Source organism: Bacillus rossius, chromosome 15 (assembly GCF_032445375.1).
Source record: "Bacillus rossius redtenbacheri isolate Brsri chromosome 15, Brsri_v3, whole genome shotgun sequence".
Lineage (NCBI taxonomy): Eukaryota > Metazoa > Arthropoda > Insecta > Phasmatodea > Bacillidae > Bacillus > Bacillus rossius.
This window is the reverse complement of record NC_086342.1, coordinates 28,879,553-28,890,269: the sequence shown is the minus strand read 5'-3', so window position 1 is coordinate 28,890,269 and position 10,717 is coordinate 28,879,553. Positions and strand designations below refer to the sequence as shown.

The 10,717-nt window shown below is 36.0% G+C and overlaps 1 long non-coding RNA gene across 1 annotated transcript; it reads left to right on the top strand.

Moving 5' to 3' along the window:
* The first annotated feature begins 8,309 nt into the window (after positions 1 to 8,309).
* On the top strand, positions 8,310 to 10,392 carry LOC134539493 (uncharacterized). Its single transcript, XR_010076321.1, has 2 exons — positions 8,310 to 8,434; positions 8,862 to 10,392. It is a non-coding gene; the product is annotated as an uncharacterized LOC134539493 (long non-coding RNA).
* The last annotated feature ends 325 nt before the right edge of the window (positions 10,393 to 10,717 follow it).

Genomic DNA, 10,717 nt, shown 5'->3' with positions numbered 1-10,717 from the left:
TAAAAACATGGGTTGAAATAAAAAAATCTTTTTTATATATCAAATCCACTAGAATTTATTTTAAACATTGGTGCAAAGTAAATTTTTATACGACTACATTATTAGTTCAAGGGATGAAAAATAGTTTTTGGAGGTAGAAAAAATTTGAATAATTATCTTATTTGGCATAATATGTAATTCGTTCTAATATATTCAGTGCTGGATACATTGAGTTAAAAACATGCATAATATTTTCGCAGCATGGTAAATGAGAAAATGTTTAATCGATACTGTTATAGTATTGGAGAACATAAATATGTTATGTACATTAAGGCCAAATTACCTGCCCGCAAGTCTGGTATATGCCCGGCCACAATGTTCTAGGCGCGACTGTACTCACCCTAATGTCGTCCTCTTCCACCCCGCACCCCTCCTCCAGGCAACCCCCACAACCATCATCCGCTCACACCCTTCCTTCCTCCAGGACTACCTGCAGAGTTTCTAGGAACTGAGGGACAACCGAAACGCCAAAGCGAAGAGGACAGAGAAAATATGGCACGCGATCACTTCCTTGACAAGGAGTCAATTAGCTCCATTGGCGTTTCCTCTGAAAATCTCAGCTGAAACACAGCATCGCGCAGGGCAGCCCCATCACCTCTGTATGTAATTCGAATGAACAACACTAAAAATACAGGTATTTTCAAATATATAATAACAGTTAACTAGCATGAAAAAATATCACTCATTAATACCGAAAAGGATCGTGGTCACACGAAAGAGAGATTGAGAGAAAATGAGTACTTTGAGTTCGGCAGACCAACAATTCAGTAAACGTTATTAACTGTTAAATCATGAATTTGCGGCCAATTTTCACAAAATCTCGTTCAGATATGAACGAATATTGTGCAGGGCAACTGAATCATGGGTTTGAAGGAAAAAAGCATAGGAAATTTACACAATCAAATTATGTAACCCTGCATATTGAGTTTCAGTAAATATGAACAAATATAATATATAAACAAAACTGACATTTGAAAAAACTTAGAATATTAGTGTGCACTCTAAACTGTCTTAGATAAGCAACTTCTGATAAAATATTTTTTTTACTCTGATAATGCTTGGGGGCGGCTTTTGGAGAGCATTAGAAAAAACAAAAAACACTTCGTGATTAAAGCTGGACGGTAAGAAAGAGAAATGCAGAAGAAAGAGGTATAATTTCTAACTTAGTTCAAGTATAACTTTAACATACAGCATATTTTGTACCGGCACAGAAGAGTGATTAACTGCAACGGTAATTTCCGCAAAAGAATGATAGAGAACCATTAGCTGGCTTGTAACTTTGTATATGAATGAATTTATTTAAAGCCCATATATATTTAATAAAAAAATTTAATGTCTCCTGCATTTTTTAATAGTAAGTTTAACGTATTTGCATGTAACTAAAACCCTAATACAAAAAAAAAGGTCAAATTGTTTCCATACCATATAATGACTCTTAGGCTTTTGAATATTTAAGAATGCTCAAGAATTTGAAATTGCGAGAACACACACTCAAAGTATTTTATATGCAGCATTTTATTTTGGGAACTACTAAGATGCCAAACATTTTTTTTACAGTAGATAATCATAATTTGGTTCATTTTAAACTTATTTGTGAGATTTCTATTTTCCAAGATCGCAAAACATTTCCTTTCCAGTAACATATTTATTTAGTATAATTGTAACGTAAAATCTATAATAGGTTTCTACATAGATTTTTACTGTGAGTGTGCATACAATATATAAACACTCGGAATACTTTCCATCTGAATTTATGAATACTCATATATTTATTAGAAATTTAAATGGCACGTACCTTAAGTACCAAGATTCCAACACTTACAAAAATGTTTTGCAAATTCAGATAAAAAAATTAAATAGTTTAAATGTTTACTACTTCCAGTGCTAAAATCCCAAAACGAAACAATTGTCGTCATAGTCGTACTAAGACAGATCAAGCATACTTTATGAAACCTCTGTAATAATCATCTCGTACATGTTGTATCTAATATGAAGAACATTTCCTATATAAATTGAAGAGAAAACACATTTTCGCTACTGAAAACACTTCTGCTTATAACGTAATTCAATAATGCAATATATTTAATTGTGAAAACAAACAAAACTAGTGTTAATTAAAATTAACTATATGCCAAAATATATGTATGGAATGTTTATGGCAGCAGATGAAAAAATACACACAAATTCTTGCAATAGTTCGAAACACTTCTAACAAATAATTTTATATAAAAAAAACTCTATGATTTTAGGATAAAGCAGTCGCCTTTTATTATTACTATTATTTAACTTTTGTAAAGTACTAGGTCTAATATAGCATATTAGTTTGTTATCAAAGCCTTATGTTCAGTTATTTATAGAAAAAACTAATCTTTTTTTAATTTTGATTTACTTGCCATTTGTTTCTTTTCTTGTGCTTCTAAAATATATTCAGGGTCTCTGTATTTCATTTTCCTCTTTATGCGGCTATCTATTATTTCAGATATAATCTTGTCAAGCTAAAATTGTTCATCTTTAAAAATTCTTTGACCAAAGAAGTTAGGCCTATTGCTGCAGTAGGCAATGAAATAGCAATACTTTTTGTTTGAAATGTTAAGCTGTCCCTGAATTTGGTAACGAAAACTGTGAGTTTTCTTGAGATGTCGACTACCGTCTTGTTCTTCTAAACAATTCAAGCGCTTTCCTTTAAGTACATCTAAAAATTTATTTTCACCAATAGAAGGAAAACACTTTACCTCTACAATGCCATCACTGCCGACTAGACCGTCTGGAGAAGCACCGAGGTAGGTCTGAGACACAAATATTCCACACTTTTCTGTAGTCACACCAGTGATCTCTTCATATTTGCCCAGTGCGGTTTTTTCATGTACCCTTCCAAATTTAACCGCCTCAGTATATAGTTCTTTCTTGAAGAGAATGTTCTTCACAAGATTTGGCAATAAGTATGATGTAATCTTCGAATTACTAATCCAAAACTGGATGCTGTAGGACGATTCAGACGTGTTGTTCTCCAAAGTGCGTTGTCGTGCTGGCCTTGCGTATTCCTTTCTAAAGCGAACAGCTTATCATGAGTACAGACATCGTCGACATCGTCACGTAATTTATTTAGTAATTCTCCCACCTTCTTCTGCATTTCAACTTCAGGTATGTCTGGCTCTAAGCTTTCTGCTCCGTAATCGTTATCTAAAGCAATTGTACCTTTCTTCTTTTTAGGCCATTTGGACTTGAACTTTTTGTTCAGACATTTTCTGAGCAGGAACTTGATGCTATAGTATTTCTATACTTCTAAATACAGTCCCAGTTATATGATTTATAATTTTACCAGTGGCGTAGCGTGGGTGGGGCGGAGGGGGCGGCCCGCCCCGGGCGGCAGCCCGCGGGGGCGGGTCGCCGGTGAAGCGGGTTGAGATCTGATCTATGATTCATTCATTACATGTGTCAGACACACTATAATGTTCCATTTTTATCTAACATTTTGCGCACCAACTATTTTTTAATATTTATTTAAAAGAAAAACTGCGAAATCACTGACAGAGCTCTTTATAACGTTTGTTTGTTTACATACGAACGGCAACATCGCATCACGCCGCGCCGCCCGGCGCGCGCGAGCCGAGTTGAGCGGCACTCATTATGTTAATTACTCATACAAAATATTTTGTTTCACGCGTCGGCCCGTTTCGATGCCTCTCTTTCGCACTCATTGAATTTAGTACTACGCATTGTACTGTAAAGTTTGACCTTAACCCAGGGCAAACCAAACAACTTCCGCGAACCGGGACACAGTAAAACTCCTATATTGCCCCGTACCGCGAGCGCAGGTAAACCCAAAAAAATATTAAAACCCAAACTAATAGCAGGCTTAAAAAATACTAATAAGGTTGCGAACAGTGAGAGGAGGCAGCAAGTTAAAAAGACGCAAAATTTATATGACAACATTTAATAAATATATATATATCATAAAATCGTTTCATCACAAATTGGCGCATCCATCATAAAATACCTACCCTATTACTACTTATAAAAAATAGCTATATAATAATACTAAAAAAATACTTTAACAATTCCCCGAAAAAATTATAATTTGATCATATACTTCGGAGCTCCAAAAATTAAATATAATCACCAAAAAGGCATTAAAAATATATAAGAACATATTAATACAAATACAAATACAAATATAGATACGCACCGGGCGTATCACCGCTGTAAATACTAATTAACATAGGCGAAATCTAGCAAAAAATTGACACACCTTAACATGCAAATAAATATACCAAAAATTTAGCAAATTACAAATTATGGGTTTACAAGCCCTTCTCAGTTAAATCATTTTCTAACGGTCGACGCCTTTTTTCTTCTAGGTCTGGCAGGGATTGGGTGAAACACGCTGAACGTAAAATCCCAGTTTCAGTTTTATTAGTCCGTTAATTTAAATCCCAAAAATCCACAAATTATAGTTTCACACCAGGGGTCTAAAGGGTCAACGGGGCAGTGGCACAATTACCTCAGATCTACTATGAGCTCCGCTAGACTATAAACTTGGCTATATTGTCGATTGAACAAGAATTGGCTGCTAATATTGATTTTGACAAAGTTATTTCTGACTTCGCTGCTCATAAGGCCCGTAGAATCCGCTTGTAAAACCGCTCATCCTATTTTAACTTCAATAAAAGGTACCTCATTGCATGTGAAATTTAATTTTAACTAAGCACCTATAGAATGGGGGCGGCAAAATGGGTCTCCCGCCCCAGGCGCCGAGATGGCACGCTACGCCACTGAATTTTACTCACGCTGTGATTGAGAGAAAAATTAATTAACTAAGTTAAATGTACTGCTCAAAAGCTATAAAAACAGTATAGGAAATTTCCCGCGATATGTACTAACATAAATAGCCAGATTGTTTAAGCATAACTGAAATCAAGATTCACCTGACCTTTACATCATCTAGTTGTAATACTTGGGTTTATAAGCTGCATTGCTAATGGGAACGGCTGAAGTAACTTAAATTTATGACCACAAAGAACTAGACCTGGCCGTTGTTCAAACCTCTTGCGCCATTAGCTGGCAATCTACTGAGTACGTACGCAATGATAGCTAGTTTCAGTACCTATGTTTAAAAAATTGTGTTTATTAAATGTAAAACTGATCATACATAACTACCACAAAAAACAAAGTAAAATACCAATTAAAAATTAGAATTGAACACTTTATAAAATCCGTATGGGAAAATAGGTTTCCACCTTTAAGTTTGAAGCAACATATTGCAATACTCAATTTGCAAAAATATGCGCTTAATTTTACATTTTCAAATCAAATTCGCAATGGGGCTGACATTAACTTTAATATATTTCAAATTCTAAACTTCAACACAACTCATTTCAATAGAAATGTATTTATTACTTCAAATATATAACTATATTGTTTCATGTTAAAGTAATTGTTATTCTATTCCGATTAAACTCAGATTATTAATATATATATTTGCTTGCCCCTCTTCCTCAATATCAATGTTACTTGCTTTTCTTCTTTTCCTCCATATCTCGTTTGCAGCTTTCGCGTGTTTATTTCGTTTCCGTGGACGAGAAGCCCGAGGTTTGCCCGGAATTTGTTTGCCCATCAATATTAGCATTTAAAAAAAACTCGATGAGCAAATTTTAATACATAAAGCTAAAATAGTATTTATTTCCACAAAGTTCACTTCACTTTACGTCTTCCAGCTGATGCTCACTCTGCCAGTTGAATCTTGGAAAGTGTCTTTGTTTGTGTGACTAATCTTCAAGGTCAAAGACCAGCCTACTGCTGCCCGAGGGGGGCAGACAGTTCCGCGCGCCATGGGTGTCAGCGGGTGGCCTGGTGCGTGCAACACAGGCTCAACTACTGTACAGTCCAAGAGAAGAGTGTTGAAGACAACCGACTTATAACAAATTCAGTGCTGCAAAACGGGATGTTTTTTGGGAGCTACGAATTACTAAGAAATTCGAAACAGATTTTATTTCACAGATTAAGTTTCAAACTATCGATTAACAAAATCTGAAAATTTTCCGATGAGAGATAAATGGTGATTTTTACCAAAATATTTGCGCTTATTTAAGCATCACTTGAGACTACAACACACATTCGGCAACTTGCTTTATCGCTTTCATAATATGTTATTTTGTTGTGCAGATGGTACGGATCACATCAAATACAATTTAGTAGGGGAAAATGGATAGTCAATTAAAAAAAAACGGTACACAAAAACCCTAAATTATCAACTTAGAAGTGAAATATATTGAAAATTATGGTTCTTAAACAAAAAACGACTACAGGTTTAAAGTATCCATGCACAACTCTTTTACATAGAAAAATAAAAAAATCTGTGAAATATGGCCTTAAGTTCTTAAAATGTTTCAGGATTTTATAGAAGTTTCCAAAACTTTTTCCCGTAGAAATAGGTTCTCCGAAATCTACCTACGCCTGTAAGCTGTGGAGAAAGGATTATTTTTTTGTTTGGGTTGGTACTATTTCTTATAGCCTATAAATAATTTCGTCATTTGTCTGCATCACAACACTAAATAATTTCTTTTATTCATGGCGTTGGGATACGGTTGAGGGATAACTGAAACATAAATGACTTATGTTCTGCTGCTTACAGATCACGTGGAATTTGTGTGGAATGTTTCACGCGCATTTTATCAACTCCGAACATCGGACACCAGTTAAGCACTGTGCATTTCAAAAGAGCGCAAACGTTCGAGATATCTCTACGAGTACCTCGAAAACAGGTTGATACTAGCGGGGTAGGTGAATTTAAATTATGCCTGATTGATGATGGTGCTTAGATTTAGGCGTGTTTACAAGACAAACGTTCTGATACGTATCACCGCACGCTACATTCACTCGACTGTACGTGCCTCATTTCGGTCGTTGACTTTCCATTACAATGCGGTTTACAAATCTCCGTCTACGTTTGCGCTCGATGTTGTGTCAGATTTGTATTCAGTGTAGTGGCACTCCTGCTGTACGGTTGCGGTACGGGCCAAAAGCAAAGGAAGCGATAAGTCAGCCAAGTTTCGGCGACAAAAGAAAAACTAACATATGCTAAATGTGCACTACACATAAGAAAGCTATCAATTTTTACAAGTGTTTTTTTTTTTTCAAACAAATGGTTGTAAATAATAGTTTGGTTGAAATTTTGACGTTAATTCTGAAAAATCACTGTGAGTGAACATATTTCAAAGATTTCACAGATAATATTTGAAAACAAAACCTTTGAAAATGTACGAATAATAGCTGTACTACCAATGCACCAGTCTAACCATAATTCAAAAACAAAATCCTGAAATAGATTTCAGTAACGACATGCCTTATGCCTTATTGGACGTTATTTGAATGCTACAGTCTAGGTTAATAATCCGTTGGGCGATTATAAAGCCAATCGCACAGCTATTTTAGGTTTCTATTTTCCTAATTTTTTTTTCGCTTTGATTTCCATAGTACATTTTTGCATCTAAATAGTATTTTAGTACCAAAACGTTTAGCTTATTGTTGAGGAATGTTTTAATTTCTTATGTTACTCAAGCACCAGGAACATTGCCTATCAAAATTTCACTGAAATCGATTCAGCATATTTTCACGTCTTGCGGTATCAAATACGTAAATATCCCAAAACGCAGATATATAAAGTTTCATTTTTTTTTAATATATTGATTTTAATAACCGAATAACTAAAACCAACCGCTCTACGAATGGAAAGTTACGAGGAATGAGCAAATCAGTTGTAGTTAAATGAGGGGATCTCCAACGACAAATCGCTCAAGCTAAACTTCTGCTGAGAATTGACGGGAATCGGGTGTTTCTGAAAGCCTATGTACTGTAGGAATAAAGTAAGTGTCGAGTCGTTGATAATGGTTGATTAGTACGGACAATGCGTGCTAACGGAGCATCAAAGTTCTTTGTTTGCATTTATTTACATACACAGTGAATGCGGTAATATCCAACTAATACGTAGCTGTTGCCGCCCAGAGATTATAGAAAGTTACAGATGGAGAATAAACACAGTTTGTAGGTATCTCTGCTGAAGCCAGGGACGTAAGGGGGAAGCAGGTCGCCGCCATATTGTGACATGAAGAAAATCGCATTTTCTCATAAGTGATGTAGGGCAAGGTTGCCTTATTCCGTGATATCCCTAACTCCGTGATAATTTTTGTTTTCCTACTCTGGGTCGAGTGGGTAGTAGCACGTAGTTCCGTGAACAAGCAACAGATAGCGCGGGATGTTTTCTTTGGAAGATATGCGATGGCACTGCGTTCGCGCGGTTTTTTGCTCAGACAGTGCACAGTTGTTTTGAGAGTGAGTGTTTTACAGTTGTTTTTTTCATCTTTCGCACACCAGCTGAGTTATCGGTTTTTTTAATAAGGTAAGTCCATTGGTATTTACATTATTCTTACACTGCTTTTTTCTGCAATGTGAGAGTGTATTTTATGTCAGTCAGTTTTTACAAATGAGCTGGTCTAAAAAAAATTATGTGCTTTCCCGTTTCACGTTTTTTTTTTCGTTTTGTGTGCACTTCACTTGATGGCAACAACCAACATCAAGGGTTCGTGTATTAATATTTTTGTTGAAAACTTCTTAATGAAGGCTGTATTTTATTCTTGGCCATGTGTAGCTGATCCCTATTAAGATAAAAAATATTTCATAGGATATTCACAAATTAAATAGGCTTGGAACTGTAAGTTGAAGGTCCATTACAGGCATGTTTAGGGACATCAAAATGAGTGTTTGATTTTTTTACTTATTTAAATTAGTAGATAACGTTTGTTTGTTGGTTGATTTGTTTATTTCAGTGGTTCCGTTGAAAATGGGCAAAGAGAAAAATAAAACTTGTTCCGGTGGAATAAGGCCTAATAAGCACTACGACAAACAAGCCATGGAACAAGCTGTAAGGAAAATTCTTCATGAAGAGTGGACTGTCTACAAGGCGGCCAAAAATTTTAAAGTGCCGTGGTCAACTTTGAAAGAAAATGTTGTGAGAGCTAGTGAACATTTTAATGAAGTTGGTGATTTTAATTTCGAAGTTGCGAAAGTTGGTAGACCCATTGCACTCTGACTTGACATAGAATGCAAACTTGCCAAATACCTATGTGATACAGATGCAGGAACTAGGATTTGGATTGACTGTTCTACAAGTCAGGAAACTAGCATACGACCTAGCCAAAAAATATGGGTCAGCAGATAGATTTAATGTAGAGAAAGGAGCTGCAGGGAAAAAATGGTACCGAGGGTTTCGTGAAAGATTCAATTTAACTCTCAGGCGACCTGAAAACTTGTCCCGGTATCGTGCATTCTCTGTTGAATCCATCATACGAAAAGAGTTTTACGCCACAAATTATCCAAGCTAGTTTCCGTAAAACCGGGGTATTCCCATTTAACAGAGACGCCATTGCTCCTGAGGCAACAGCTCCTGCTATTGTTTCCAACAGAAATTGTGGTGAAGAAGTAGGACAGCTTGTTTCAGATGAGTCTCTATTGACCTTCCCAACCTACGAGACACAAAGTTTGGGCACACCTTCAAGGAAATCGCAGTCTGCCAAAGTTCACACAGTTTCACCAACATTGAAATCTGATGCTGGTCCATCACGCAGCCATGACACCAGTCCATCATGCAGTAAAGTTGCCAGAAGAAGCCTTCGCAAGAAGAATCAGTGCCCCAAAAATAAATCCACAATGCTATCTGTTGACAGTGACGATAATTCATTGTGTTCTATCTGTGGATATAGTTATGAATATGATGTAAAAAACAACACAGGTTCTAAGTGGATTCAGTGTTGTTTTTGTCTGCAATGGTACCACTATGAGTGCGATGGTATTGATGATGAATTTGATGACGATGTTTACATGTGTTCTCAGTGTTGAGAATAATTAGCTTCCAGGGAAAAGTTGTGAAAAGGTCTACTGAAGACATAAAATGTTTATAACTATCATTTCCTTTGTAAAAAGTTTCCATTTTTGGTTAATACATTACTAATGATATAATTGCAAAAGCAACATAAATGTTTGGTTATTTTTGTCTATCAGAGAGTATCACGGAATTAGGATACCACTATCACGGAATAAAGACACTTGTCACGGAATAAGGAGCCTATGCTATTATTGATTTGAAAATTTATTCTGTTGCAATGTGTACTCAGAAACGAGTGAAAGTACACTGAACTTATTGATAATATAGTAAGTTTCACTTTAAAAATTGGTACATTTAAAAAGTCTCTCAGTAAGTTCACTGAACTGTAGTAAAATTTATTTATCACGGAATAAGGCAACCTTACCCTATGTATGGTGTTGGAAAAGTGCATGAATATTAAACAAATAAAGACTGTTGACTCGAGAAAAATTATTGTGTACAAGAGCATGTAGTAAACTACATTTCTATATACTATATAAACAAATGGCCGCCATCTTCTTACGTGAACAAACTGGCCACAGTTCTCAGAGCTTATGCTCCATCTGTAACTTTCTCTAATCTCGGTTGCCGACAAGCTTCCAAGCCGCCATGTTTGAAAAAGTCGTGTTTTGTTTCCAGAGATTCCGACATCTTGGCAGCAAGTCGGGCTTTCCCGGTCGGCGGCCAGCGAGAATAGAGATACGCCGCGCGTAACTTAGAACACCAAACGCGTGTACTCTTCCGATATTCGTCATTTTACTG